The sequence below is a fragment of the Scyliorhinus torazame genome, chromosome 9 (assembly GCF_047496885.1).
Source record: "Scyliorhinus torazame isolate Kashiwa2021f chromosome 9, sScyTor2.1, whole genome shotgun sequence".
In the NCBI taxonomy this organism is placed as follows: Eukaryota; Metazoa; Chordata; class Chondrichthyes; order Carcharhiniformes; family Scyliorhinidae; genus Scyliorhinus; species Scyliorhinus torazame.
Window position 1 is genome coordinate 12,755,009 of NC_092715.1, and position 15,095 is coordinate 12,770,103.

General features: G+C 49.0%; 1 protein-coding gene across 2 annotated transcripts in view; it reads left to right on the top strand.

Annotated features, from left to right (window-relative positions):
- The first annotated feature begins 1,507 nt into the window (after positions 1–1,507).
- Positions 1,508–15,095, top strand: part of ttc33 (tetratricopeptide repeat domain 33) — a 139,326-nt gene continuing 125,738 nt past the window's right edge. Inside the window, exon 1 of one of the 2 annotated variants that reach the window (XM_072515607.1) lies at positions 1,508–1,718. The gene's annotated coding sequence lies outside the window, so the exon portion shown is untranslated. The remainder of the gene's footprint in view (positions 1,719–15,095) is intronic. The other variant, XM_072515606.1, reaches the window with a different exon arrangement.

Below are 15,095 nucleotides of genomic sequence, written 5' to 3' on the forward strand. Positions count from 1 at the left end.
ATAACCAGGGGTATAAATTTAGGCTAAGGGGCAGGAGATTTTGAGAAGATTTCAGGAAATAAGTTTTCACCCAGATGTTGGTGGAAATCTGGAACTCACTGCCTGAAAGAGTGGTAGAATCGGGAACCCTCAACATTTAAGAAGCATTTGAATGCACACTTGAACCTCCATGATGCCGGCGTTGGACTGGGGTGAGCACAGTAAGAAGTCTTACAACACCAGGTTAAAGTCCAACAGGTTTGTTTCGATGTCACTAGCTTTCGGAGCGCTGTTCCTTCCTCAGATGAATGAAGAGGTATGTTCCAGAAACATATATATAGACAGATTCAAAGATGCCAAACAATGCTTGGAATGCGAGCATTAGCAGGTGATTAAATCTTTACAGATCCAGAGATGGGGTAACCCCAGGTTAAAGAGGTGTGAATTGTGTCAAACCAGGACAGTTGGTAGGATTTCGCAGGCCAGATGGACCTGGGATTCATGTCGCATATACAGGGTTACGGACTAAGTGCTGGAAAATGGGATTAAGATATCATAAGAGGTCATAGATATCATAATTAAGATTAAGATATCATAAGGGGTAGCAGATTTAAAACAAATGAGGAATGATCTCTCTGAGAGGGTTGTGAATGTGTGGAAGTCACTACCCGAGTGTGCAGTGGATCACAGAATCACAGAGGCCCTTCAGCCCATCGAATCTGCAGTGACAGATGAAAAACACCTGACCTGCCTAATCCCATTTGCCAGCACTTGAAATGAAAAATCGCTTATTGTCACAAGTAGGCTTCAATGAAGTTCCTGTGAAAAGCCCCTAGTCGCCACATTCCGGCGCCTGTTCGGGGAGGCTGGAACGGGATTTTAACCGTGCTGCTGGCCTGCCTTGGTCTGCTTTCAAAGCCAGCGATTTAGCCCAGTGTGCTAAACCAGCCTGACTCATAGTCTTGATGGCGGAAAATTTGAGGAGGTGATGGATAAAGTTTTTAATGAGTAGCGGGTTGAAGGGTTGCGGAGAGCGGGGCGGACGGTGAAGATGAGGCGGAGAGATCAGCCGAGATAGTATTGAATGGTGGAGCCAGCTCGAGGGGCTGAATGGCTCATCCTGCTCCTAGTTTTTATCCCATCATGGCTGCATGGTGATTGCAACATGGATATCATATCCCCCAACCCTTTTAAAAAAAACATGCAAGCTGATGGGTGAAGAGAGTATGTTGCAATGTGAATGGTGCAAGGGGCCGGGCCCGTGAGGGCGCCTGCGCAGACGGAGCGGCCCGCCCGGGCCGTGAGGGCGCCTGCGCAGACGGAGCGGCCCGCCCGGGCCCGGCAGAGGACGCGTGCGCAGACCGAGCGGCCGGGCCCGGCAGAGGACGCGTGCGCAGACCGAGCGGCCGGGCCCGGCAGAGGACGCGTGCGCATACTTTCCCCCCCCCCCCCCTCCCGGCCTTGGCCCGGCAGAGGACGCGTGCGCAGACCGAGTGGCTGCGAAGAGGGCGGTGGGCCGAGAGAGCGCAGGCGCTGGGCTCGGCGTGACCATAGTAACCGGGCCTAGTCAGCTGGCAGGCCTGCAATCGAGTGGTTGGGTTGCGCCGCTCAGCCCCGCAGCTCACCGGCTAAGGCCTGGAAGAGAAAGGCCGGGGATTGGGGGCCCAATTTGGAGTTTGTGAGACGGGTGCTGAGATGTTTTGGAGAGAGTGAGTGAGTGTGGCAGGAGAAGCGAGCAGGTAATGGCAGCAGAGGCTGGGCAGGGTAATGGGGGGCAGTCTGCTGGTGTCCACACACCCAGCACAGGGTGATAGACTGGAAACTCTCTCAGATACTGCCAGACAGGCTGGGCTTATCCAGCAGGAACCGCGACGTCCGTATCCGCGATGATCCGTATCCGCGATGATCCGTATCCGCAATGATCCGTATCCGCAATGATCCGTATCCACGATGTCCATTTCCGCGATGTCCATATCCGCGATGTCCGTATCCGCAATGATCCGTATCCACGATGTCCATATCCGCGATGTCCATATCCGCGATGATCCGTATCCGCGATGTCCATATCCGCGATGTCCATATCCGCGATGTCCGTATCCGCAATGATCCGTATCCGCGATGATCCGTATCCGCGTTGTCCATATCCGCGATGTCCGTATCCGCAATGATCCGTATCCACGATGTCCATATCCGCGATGTCCATATCCGCGATGTCCGTATCCGCAATGATCCGTATCCACGATGTCCATATCCGCAATGATCCGTATCCGCGATGTCCATATCCGCGATGTCCATATCCGTCCATATCCGCGATGTCCGTATCCGCGATGTCCATATCCGCGATGTCCGTATCCGCGATGTCCGTATCCGCAAAGATCCGTATCCACGATGTCCATATCCGCGATGTCCGTATCCGCGATGTCCGTATCCGCGATGTCCGTATCCGCAATGATCCGTATCCGCGATGTCCATATCCACGATGTCCATATCCACGATGTCCGTATCCGCGATGTCCGTATCCGCGATGTCCGTATCCGCGATGTCCGTATCCGCAATGGTCCATATCCGCGATGTCCTTATCCGCAATTATCCATATCCGCAATGAGCCGTATCGGCGATGTCCGTATCCGCGATGTCCATATCCACGATGAGCCGTATCCGCGATGTCCGTATCCGCAATGTCAATATCCACGATGAGCCATTTCCGCGATGTCCGTATCCGCGATGTCCATATCCACGATGAGCCATATCCGCGATGTCCGTATCCGCAATGTCAATATCCATGATGAGCCGTATCCGCGATGTCCGTATCCGTGATGTCCGTATCCATGATGTCCATATCCACGATGTCCATATCCGCAATGTCCGTATCCGCGATGTCCTTATCCGCAACGATCCATATCCACAATGATCCGTATCCGCGATGTCCATATCCGCGATGTCCTTATCCGCTATGATCCGTATCCGCAATGATCCGTATCCGCAATGTCCATATCCACGATGTTGATCTCCGCAATGTCCTTATTCGCAATGATCCGTATCCGTGCCGTTCATATGCGCGCCGATCCATATCCGTGATGTCCATATCCGTGATGTCCTTATCCGCAATGTCCATATCCGCGATGTCCTTATCCGCGATGTCCATATCCGCGATGTCCTTATCCGCGATGTCCATATCCGCGATGTCCTTATCCGCAATGTCCATATCCGCGATGTCCTTATCCGCGATGTCCATATCCGCGATGTCCTTATCCGCGATGTCCATATCCGCGATGTCCTTATCCGCAATGTCCATATCCGCGATGTCCTTATCCGCGATGTCCTTATCCGCAATGTCCTTATCCGCGATGTCCATATCCGCAATGTCCTTATTTGCGATGTCCATACCCACGATGAGCCGTATCCGCAATAATCCGTATGCGCGCCGATCCGTATCCGCGATGATCCATATCCGCGACTTCCGTATCCGTCATGTCCGTACCCGCGACGATCCGTATCCGCGACGTTCATATGGGCGACATCCGTATCCGCGACGTTTACATGCGCAACATCCGTGTCCGCGACGTCCATATCCACAATATAAATCTAGTCTCAGTAACGGTGACCATGAAACTATTGCCGATTGTTGAAAAAACCCATCTGGTTCACTGATGTCCTTTAGGGAAGGAAATCTGCCGTCCTTTCCCGGTCTGGCCTACATGTGACTCCAGACCCATAGCAATGTGGTTGACTGTTAACTGCCGAGCAAACCTCTCTGTCCAAGGACAATTAGATTTCATTAAATTTACAATGCAGAAGGAGGCCATTCGGCCCATCGAGTCTGCACCGGCTCTTGGAAAGAGCACCCTACCCAAGGTCCACGCCACCCTATCCCCATAACCCAGTAACCCCACCCAACATTAAGGGCAATTTTGGACACTAAGGGCAATTTAGCATGGCCAATCCACCTAACCTGCACATCTTTGGACTTGGACATTAGGGATGGGCAATAAATGCTGTCCGAGCCGGTGACACCCACTTCCCGTGGAAGAATAAAAAATAATTAGAGATATTGTATTGTAAAAGTTATATCCATTTTCCCAATGGCATTGATGTAACTTTTACAATCTAGCAGCCAAACCCTTCCGTCACGAAAGAGAAAATGCTGGAAAATCTCAGCAGGTCTGGCAGCATCTGTAGGGAGAGAAAAAAGCGAACATTTCGAGCCCAATGATTCTTTGTCAAAGCTTTGACAAAGAGTCATCGGACTCGAAACGTTAACTCTTTTCTCTCCCTACAGATGCTGCCAGACCTGCTGAGATTTTCCAGCATTTTCTCTTTCGTTTCAGATTCCAGCATCCGCAGTAATTTGCTTTTAAACCCTTCCATCATCCGTGTGTACGGTGTATGATAATTGCTAGGATCATAGCAAATACCCATTTCTCATTGGTGGTGTAACTACTGGCTAGCGCTCTCTTCCCCCTGGTTAAATACTCACTTTTTTAGAGATTTTCTCCTTCCTATTTGTACTTGTTGTTGTCATTTGACAATATCTGAAGTACCAGGTGGAATTAGCAACGGTGAGTTCTGTGCTGTCGCGTGTACAGTGTTCCGTTAAGACATTAGGAATTTGTTTACTTTTCTCGCCAATGCCCCCTGGTTCGTTGACACTTTCATGGAATGCTTCAAAGATTGAACAAAATGTTCGGCCAATCCATCCATTGTAGATTGATCCGAGCTGCCTTGATGGGATGTGTACCGTTTCCCTTTGCGTAGTCCTCAAACTCCTTCGAGGTAAACTGAGTACCATGGTCCCTGACAATCTGCAAAATCTTGTGAGTATTCCTCCTAGTTTCTCAGTTGCCGTTGACCTCTTGATCACGTCTTCCGGCCATTTAGAGTGTGTATCCATAATCACTCAGGACATGTGGACCAGCCTAATCGATGAATATTCTCTGCCATGCCTGTGTCGGCCATTCCCACGGATGTAACAGTTGGAATGGTGGAGCGTTCTCTAGTTTGCGCAAGATTAGTGGACCCAAGGAAAGAGAATTCATTGAATGTTTACAGGAGGGCTTTTTGGAACAGCTTGTGATGGAGCCCACGAGGGAACAGGCCATTCTGGACTTAGTGTTATGCAATGAGCCAGACTTGATTAAAGATCTTAAAGTAAGGGAACACTTAGGAGGCAGTGATCATAATATGGTAGAATTCAATCTCCAATTTGAAAGAAAGAAGGTAGAATCAGATGTAAAGGTGTTACAGTTAAATAAAGGTAACTACAGGGGCATGAGGGAGGAACTAACGAAAATCGACTGGGAGCAGAGCCTAGTGGGAAAGACTAGAACAGCAATGGCAGGAGTTTCTGGGAGTAATTGAGGACACAGTACAGAGGTTCATCTCAAAGAAAAGAAAGGTTATCAGAGGGGGGAATTAGGCAGCCATGGCTGACAAAGCAAGTCAGGGAATGCATCAAAGCAAAAGAGAAAGCCTATAATGTGGCAAAGAGTAGTGGGAAGTCAGAAGATTGGGAAGGCTACAAAAACAAACAGAGGATAACAAAGAGAGAAATAAGGAAAGAGAGGATCAAATATGAAGGTAGGCTAGCCAGTAACATTAGGAATGATAGTAAAAGTTTCTTTAAATACATCAAAAACAAACGGGAGGCAAAAGTTGACAATGGACCGCTCCAAAATGACGCTGGTAATCTAGTGATGGGAGACAAGGAAATAGCTGAGGAACTGAATAAGTACTTTGCGTCAGTCTTCACAGTAGAAGACATGAGTAATATCCCAACAATTCCGGAGAGTCAGGGGGCAGAGTTGAATATGGTAGCCATCACGAAGGAGAAGGTGCTAGAGAAACTAAGAGGTCTAAAAATTGATTAATCTCCGGGCCCAGATGGGCTACATCCTAGAGTTCTAAAGGAGATAGCTGAAGAAATAGTGGAGGCGTTAGTTATGATCTTTCAAAAGTCACTGGAGTCAGGGAAAGTCCCAGAGGATTGGAAAATCGCTGTTGTAACCCCCCTGTTCAAGAAGGGAACAAGGAAAAAGATGGAAAATTATAGGCCAATTAGCCTAATCTCGGTTGTTGGCAAGATTCTAGAATCCATTGTTAAGAATGAGATTTCTAAATTCTTGGAAGTGCAGGGTCGGATTAGGACAAGTCAGCATGGATTTAGTAAGGGGAGGTCGTGCCTGACAAACCTGTTAGATTTCTTTGAAGAGATAACAAATAGGTTAGACCGAGGATCCAATGGATGTTATCTATCTTGACTTCCAAAAGGCCTTTGATAAGGTGCCTCACGGGAGACTGCTGAGTAAAATAAGGGCCCATGGTATTCGAGGCAAGGTACTAACATGGATTGATGATTGGCTGTCAGGCAGAAGGCAGAGAGTTGGGATAAAAGGTTCTTTTTCGGAATGGCAACCGGTGACCAGTGGTGTCCCGCAGGGTTCAGTGTTGGGGCCACAGCTGTTCTCTTTATATATTAACGATCTAGACGACGGGACTGGGGGCATTCTGGCTCAGTTTGCCGATGATACAAAGATAGGTGGAGGGGCAGGTAGTATGGAGGAGGTGGGGAGGCTGCAGAAAGATTTAGACAGTTTAGGAGAGTGGTCCAAGAAATGGCTGATGAAATTCAACGTGGGCAAGTGAGAGGTCTTGCACTTTGGAAAAAAGAATAGAGGCATGGACTATTTTCTAAACGGTGACAAAATCCATAATGCTGAAGTGCAAAGGGACTTGGGAGTCCTAGTCCAGGATTCTCTAAAGGTAAACTTGCAGGTTGAGTCCGTAATTAAGAAAGCAAATGCAATGTTGTCATTTATCTCAAGAGGCTTGGAATATAAAAGCAGGGATGTACTTCTGAAGCTTTATAAAGCATTAGTTAGGCCCCATTTAGAATACTGTGAGCAATTTTGGGCCCCACACCTCAGGAAGGACATACTGGCACTGGAGCGGGTCCAGCAGAGATTCACACGGATGATCCCAGGAATGGTAGGCCTAACATACGATGAACATCTGAGGATCCTGGGATTATATTCATTGGAGTTTAGGAGGTTGAGGGGAGATCTAATAGAAACTTACAAGATAATGAATGGCTTAGATAGGGTGGACGTAGGGAAGTTGTTTCCATTAGATGGGGAGACTAGGACCCGGGGGCACAACCTTAGAATAAAAGGGAGTCACTTTAGAACAGAGATGAGGAGAAATTTCTTCAGCCAGAGAGTGGTGGGTCTGTGGAATTCATTGCCACAGAGGGCGGTGGAGGCCGGGACGTTGAGTGTCTTTAAGACAGAAGTTGATAAATTCTTGATTTCTCGAGGAATTAAGGGCTATGGAGAGAGAGCGGGTAAATGGAGTTGAAATCAGCCATGATTGAATGGTGGAGTGGACTCGATGGGCCGAATGGCCTTACTTCCGCTCCTATGTCTTATGGTCTTATTGCCATTTCCCTACTTTCTCTTCAATTTGAGCACCTAATCCTGGCCACCAAAAATAACTGCGTGCCAGTTCCTTCATCCGCACCGCACCAAGGTGTCTCCAGCTGGTCAAAGACCCAACTACGCAAATATTTGGATATCCCAGACCAGCCCCCAATTTGTGTTGGGATACCGGACGAGAAACCCCATACAATTAGAAATTTGTAAGACTGAGTAAATGATATTTCGCCCCAGGAGTGAAGACGCTGACCAATAAGTATCTTTTATGTTAAAACAAACTTTATTTTACACAGAATTAACCACACTGACGTCAAATAATCAGCTTTACAATGATCAGTTAAGCAGTTCTTAAATAAAAGGAGAAACTGTAACTTACTGTCTACACCTGCCACAACAGAAACTCCAACTAAGCAACCCAATGCAGTTCACAATCCACTCATAAATAAAGTTAGCAATCAGGGTTACTTGTTGTTCTCTGTGCAGCCCATTGGAAAGAGACCCTTTCAAGAACTAGGGCGACATGGTAGCACAGTGGTTAGCACTGTTGCCTCACAGCAGCAGGGTCCCAGGTTCGATTCCCGTCTTGGCGGCTTGTGCCACTGTCTGTGCGGAGTCTGCACGTTCTCCCCGTGTCTGCGTGGGTTTCCTCCGGGTGCTCTGTTTCCTCCCACAAGTCCCAAAAGACGTGCTGTTGGGCAATTTGGACATTCTGACTTCTCCCTCGCTGTACCCGAACGGAATGGCGACGGAATGTGGCGACTAGGGGATTTTCACAGTAACGTCTTTGCAGTGTTAATGTCAGCCTACTTGTGACAATACAGATTATTATTATTATTACAACCTGAAAATCCTTCTGTCTTCACAGACTCAAATCCTATGGCAAAACTACAGACAGACCTGGCTCCTCCCATTCATTGCATCTTCTGTATCCCATGAAGATGTCCCATGAACTGCTTAGCTAGGACTAAACACCTCTGCCTCATAAATTATCTACACTGCAGGACTCTCTATAAACAATATTCTATGAGCCAACTCTCTATAAACAAGTAAATGGTTAAAATCAATGATTATCTCACCTTTACGACTCCTTACTCACATCTTTAGCAGACACACTGCCTGCCTGCGTTTTAACCCAGGGATTTCAATAACATTACTACAACAAAATATGAAATATAGTTTATAACAAATTCCTACATTCATCACACGAGCATGGAGGAATAATCACACACATTCCCCATAATAGAGCTCCACTCTGAATTGTCAACTGAAGTCTTGGTGTGATGTCGGGCTTGAAGTCTGGATGTTTCCTATGAATGTCTCACAGTGTTCCTTTTTGGACTAGGTCCGTCAGCTTCCCCAACACTGGATCAGTTCTTGTGTGTATTTGAACGTGAGATGAAGTTATAGGTACCCAGCCATGAGCAAGAAATTGAGTAAATGTTGTCCCGACACCCTGGGCGGGCGCACGCACGGTCAGTTCCAGCCCCCCCCTCGGCCCGGGGTCGCAACATAAGTGAATTAACAAATAATTCTTATTAACTTATGGAGATTTTGGTCCTGGACTGCTGCAATGAGATGCAGACACCAGGTTCGTCAGTAAAAACGGCAACAAATTATTTATTAATGACGAGAGGAATAGATCAATATGTGAAGCAATAACAGAACAATGATGTAACAATCTACATACTCCCAAAACCCACCTTTCACCCAGACCCAAGCAAGACAGACACACGCATGATGGGAATGGAGGGAAAAGTTTTAAACTGAAAAAGGGACCAATAGTTATGAGGTTGTTCTTTGCTGCCGACGTAGCTCTTTGTAGCCAGCGATCTCCTTATCATGCATCCAATCAGAAACTAGAGGTTATAGAAAGCTCTCGAAATCAACGGGCAAAGAGAGAGAGATTCAAAGCTGCCTCCAGCCTGGGTCGTTTCACAGCACATACCCCAAAACAATATGGCACTCTTCACAAGATCCGCCCTCCTGGAACTTTCTGTCTGGCCTCACCAATCACAGGCCCCAATAGGAACTTGCATATTTCCAATTGGCTGCTTGCCAAGTCAATCAAATAATCATCACCGGTCTTGCCACAGAACCTAAAGGGGATGTCTTGGCTTGGTCCATCATGATAGGAGTTCCAACTCTGCCCAAAAACAGAAATCCCAGATGGTGCATGTGGTGAGCCACGTATGGCTGTTGTATATATTATTGTATTTACTCACTGTTACTGTTGGCTCCGCCCCTCTGAGAAGGTATATAACCCATTGATCCGGGACAGCCTCTCAGTGCGGGAGGAGTTACTGGTGGGCACATTCTAGCTGATTAAAACCACAATTCTTGTTAACTACCGTTTAGACTGGATTGATTGGTATCAATTTAATCAGCTAGAATGTTTTTTAACATGGAAGCAGTTTTAAAACCAGAACGCCGCGATCTTGACCCGCAGGGGCCGGAGGCTATGGCAATATTTGAGCATTGGCTCAATTGCTTTGAGGCCTACCTCAGCTCCTTGGCCGCTGAGGTCACCCCGGAAATTAAACAGCGTCTCCTCAACACCCGGGTGAGCCACAGGATTTTCCAGCTCATCAGCGACGCGGCCTCATACACGGAGGCAGTGGAGCTGCTCAAACGACAGTTCGTGAGGCCGGTGAACGGGGTACTCGCTCGACACCACCTGACCACGCGGCGTCAGCGCCAGGGTGAGTCACTGGCTGAATACCTATGTGAACTGAGAGTACTCGTCCGCAGTTGTAACTGCAGGACTGTCACAGCGGTCGAGCACGCGGAGTTGATGGACCGGGACACCTATGTGGCAGGTGTCCAGCTACGTCCGGCAGCGGCTTCTAGAAAAGGGGGCCCTCGATCTCGAGGAGACTGTGAAGCTGGCTACCTCTCTGGAAGTGGCCTTCCAGAGCCTGGATGCCTTTCCATTCAACCACGGAGCATCCTTGGGGACGTCGGAGGCACAGCCATCACCTGACCCAGGCGTGCCTCAATCCTGCGCCGCGCGGCAGCCGTCCAGCTCCGGAGGACCATGCTGTTACTTTTGCAGTCAGGGCCGGCACCCCAGGCAGCGTTGCCCGGCTCGCAACTCCACGTGTAACAAGTGTGGCAAGAAGGGGCACTACGCTAAACTATGCCTAGCTAAGCCTAAAAATCAAAAATCAAAAGCCTGTCAAACCCAGTCTGAGACTCACAGACCCCGCAGCGCAGCATCTTCACCCTGTTCGGTTTCCCCACTTATATTCACAGCGATCGGGGATCCTCATTCATGAGCGATGAGCTGCGTCAGTACCTGCTCAGTAAAGGCATCGGCTCGAGCAGGACTACCAGCTACAACCCCAGGGGAAACGGGCAGGGGGAGAGGGAGAATGCTACGGTCTGGAAGGTCGTCCCTTCTGGCCCTACGGTTTAGAAGTCTCCCAGTCGCCCACTGGCAGGAGGTCCTCCCTGACGCGCTCCACTCCATCCGGTCACTGTTGTGTACTGCCACTAACGAGACCCCTCACGACCGTCTATTTGTCTTTCCCAGGACGTCGATCTCCGGGGTCTCGCTTCCTAACTGGCTCACGACTCCTGGGCCGGTACTCCGCCGGAAGCACGTGCGGAGCCATAATGCCGACCCCTTGGTCGAGAGGGTTCACCGCCTCCATGCGAACCCTCAGTATGCATACGTGACACACCGCGATGGACGGCAGGACACAGTCTCCCTCAGGGACCTGGCCGCCGCGGGTACCCTTGCGCCCACCATCACCTCACCGCTTCCTTCTACCTCCCCATCTACCCCCCCATCTACCCCATCAACTCATCTGGGGTCCATTAGCACCGCCCCTGCGCCGTCACCCTGTCTGGGACCCTGTTGTGAGGACGACGTGCTCCCGGAGGCGAAGGTCACGACGCCAGCGCTTACACTGCGACGTTCACAGCGGACAATACACCCTCCTGTGAGATGAACCTGTGAGTCCACTTCACCCCCGCCGGACGCTTTTTCAACAGGGGGTGAATGTGGTGAGCCACCTATGGCTGTTGTATATATTATTGTATTTACTCACCGTTACTGTTGATGTTGTTGTTGGCTCCGCCTGTGGCTCCGTCCCTCTGAGAAGGTATATAACCCATCGATCCGGGACAGCCTCTCAGTGCGGGAGGAGCTACTGGTGTGCACATTCTAGCTGATTAAAACCACAGTTCTTGTTAACTACCATTTCGACTGGATTGATTGGTATCAGTGCAGACACGTTGTAGCAGCTAACCAGTAGACAGGCAGCAGGGCGTGGATGAAATGAAGAACACAGGACAGACAAAAAGGGTTTTACAACAGTATCTTAACAATGTTCTTCAGGTTCATGCTTGACTTGTAACGGCAATCGTGACAAAGCAACAGTGCCTGTTTGGCACATAGCAACTTGTGCAAAGGCTTCAATCGTGTTGCTAAATTCGGCACAGGTTTACCATAATAATTGATCAATTCTTAAAACGACCTTTCTTGTGTTACCTTTTGAAGACCTGGTGTTTCCGAGATTGCTGACATTTTCTTTGGCTCTCTGTGTAAAGTGTCTTTGTCGATGATATGACCGATATGAGTGACTTGGAAAAGTCACACTTTCCCTTTTGAACTCTCCAATTGTGGCTCTGTAATCGCTTCAGGGCAGCTTCCAAATTCTCCAAGTGTTCCTGTTCACTCGAACGGGTGACGAGTGTCATCTAAATAACATTGCACTCCATTCAACGCACTTAAAATTTGATCCTTGCATCTTTTGAAAAGGAGCAGGTGCAGATATTATTCCCAAAGGCAGTCTCCTGTAGCTAAACAGACCTTTGTGCGTTATGATGGTGAGTGGTGGCGATGATTCAGCAGCCACATTGATCTGCAGATATGCCTGTGAAAGATCAATTTTACTGATTTTCTGTCTTCCAGAAGGTCCAGCAAACAAGTCATCAATTAGCAGCAGTGGATAATGATCTGCGCATGGAACTGGGTTAATATTTGTTTTAAAATCTCTTCAAATTCTCACTGAGCCATCCCATTTTAATACAGGAAAGATTGGTGTTGCCCAATCACGTGTCGCAACTGGTTCAGTGACTCCTGTTCGTACTCATCTCTCTAGTTCTTCAACTTTAGGCTTGATGGCCTATGATGGGTATAGTAAGGTGTCTGCGTGGGTTTCATCCCCACAACCCAAAGTTGTGCAGGGTAGGTAGATTGGCCACGCAAAATTGCCCCTTAATTGGGAAAAATGAATTGGGTACTCTAAATTTATTTTAAAAAAATCCTCGTCGCCAGCTTTCCCAACTATACATTTCTTTTGTTGCGGAAAAAGAAAATATATGGCGGTGCCCACACTCTGGATACTTGTACAACTTGATGAGAGTTTTATTAAGGGTGTTGCTCAACAGACTCTGCCCAAAGCCCACGTAAACACTCTGCTGACGTCACAACACATCACGTGAAGCTTAACCAGCAGGAATGTATTCCCAGATACATAACAGTTAAGTAAATGAGAACAAATGTTTGATGGGAATCGTGTAGAGGGAGCTTTACTCGTGTAGAGGGAGCAGTTTACATCCCACCCCATGCGGACATGAAAATCCCGCTGGACGAAATATACCACCACCACAAATAGCCTTGAAACGAAACATCCCGAGGCCTTGTTCATCGTCGCCGGGGACTTCAATCAGGCCAAGCTCAAGAGCGTACTGCCAAGTTACCACCAACACGCCACCTGTTCCACTAGAGGCCCAAACATCCTGGACCACTGCTGTTTGATGGAGACAGTGTAGAGGGAGCTTTACTCTGTATCTAACCCTTTGCTGTATCTGTCCTGGGAGTGTTTGATGGGGATAGTGTAGAGGGAGCTTTACTCTGTATCTAACCCCGTGCTGTACCTGTCCTGGGAGTGTTTGATGGGGACAGTGTAGAGGGAGCTTTACTCTGTATCTAACCCCGTGCTGTACCTGTTCTGGGAGAGTTTGATGGGGACCATGTCCTGGGAGTGTTTGATGGGGACCGTGTCCTGGGAGTGTTTGATGGGGTCCGTGTCCTGGGAATATTTGATGAGGAGCATGTTCTGGGAGTGTTTGATGGGGACCATGTTCTGGGAGTGTTTGATGGGGACCATGTCCTGGGAGTGTTTGTTGGGGACCATGTCCTGGGAGTGTTTGTTGGCGACCGTGTCCTGGGAGTGTTTGATGGGGACCGTGTCCTGGGAGTGTTTGTTGGGGACCATGTCCTGGGAGTGTTTGTTGGCGACCGTGTCCTGGGAGTGTTTGATGGGGACCGTGTCCTGGGAGTGTTTGATGGGCACCGTGTCCTGGGAGTGTTTGATGGGGACCAAGTCCTGGGAGTGTTTGATGGGGACCATGTCCTGGGAGTGTTTGATGGGGGACCAAGTCCTGGGAGTGTCTGATGGGGACCATGTTCTGGGAGTGTTTGTTGGGGACCATGTCCTGGGAATGTTTGATGGGGACCGTGTTCTGGGAGTGTTTGATGGGGACTGTGTCCTAGGAGTGTTTGATGGCGACCATGTTCTGGGAGTGTTTGATGGGGACTATGTCCTGGGAGTGTTTGATGGGGACCATGTCCTGGGAATGTTTGATGGGGACGGTGTCCTGGGAGTGTTTGATGGGGACCATGTCCTGGGAATGTTTGATGGGGACCATGTTCTGGGAATGTTTGATGGGGACCATGTCCTTGGAATGTTTGATGTGGACCATATCCTGGGAATGTTTGATGGGGACCATGTTCCGGGAGTGTTTGATGGGGACCGTGTTCTGGGTGGTATGATGGGGACCATGAGCTGGGAATGTTTGATGGGGACCAGGTTCTCGGAGTGTTTGATGGGGACCATGTCCTGGGAGAGTTTGATGGGGACCATGTCCTGGAAGTGTTTGATGGGGACTGTGTTCTGGGAGTGTTTGATGGGGACCGTGTTCTGGGAGTGTTTGATGGGGACCATGTCCTTGGAATGTTTGATGCGGACCATATCCTGGGAATGTTTGATGGGGACCATGTTCTGGGAGTGTTTGATGGTGACCGTGTCCTGGGTGTGTTTGATGGGGACCATGTTCTGGGAATGTTTGATGGGGACCATGTTCTGGGAGTGTTTGATGGGGTCCGTGTTCTGGGAGTGTTTGATGGGGACTGTGTTCTGGGAGTGTTTCATGGGGACCAATGTCCTGGGAGAGTTTGATGGGGACTATGTACTGGGAGTATTTGATGGGGACCATGTCCTGGGAGTGTTTGATGGGGACGATGTTCTGGGAGTGTTTGATGTGGACCATGTTTTGGGGGTGTTTGATGGGGACCGTCTCCTGGAAGTGTATGATGGGGACCATGTCCTGGGAATGTTTCATGGGGACCGTGATCTGGGCGTGTTTGATGGGGACCATGTTCGGGGAGTGTTTGATGGGGACGGTGTTCTGGGAGTGTTTGATGGGGACCAAGTCCTGGGAGTGTTTGATGGGGACCATGTTCTGGGAGGTTTTAATGGGGACCATGTCCTGGGTGTGTTTCATGGAGACCATATTTTGGGAGTGTTTGATGGGGACCATGTTCCGGGAGAGTTTGTTGGGGACCATGTCCTGGGAGTGTTTGATGGGGACCATGTTCTGGGTGTGTTTGATGGGGACCCTGTTCTGGGAGTGTTTGATGATGACCATGTCCTTGGAATGTTTGATGGGGACCAT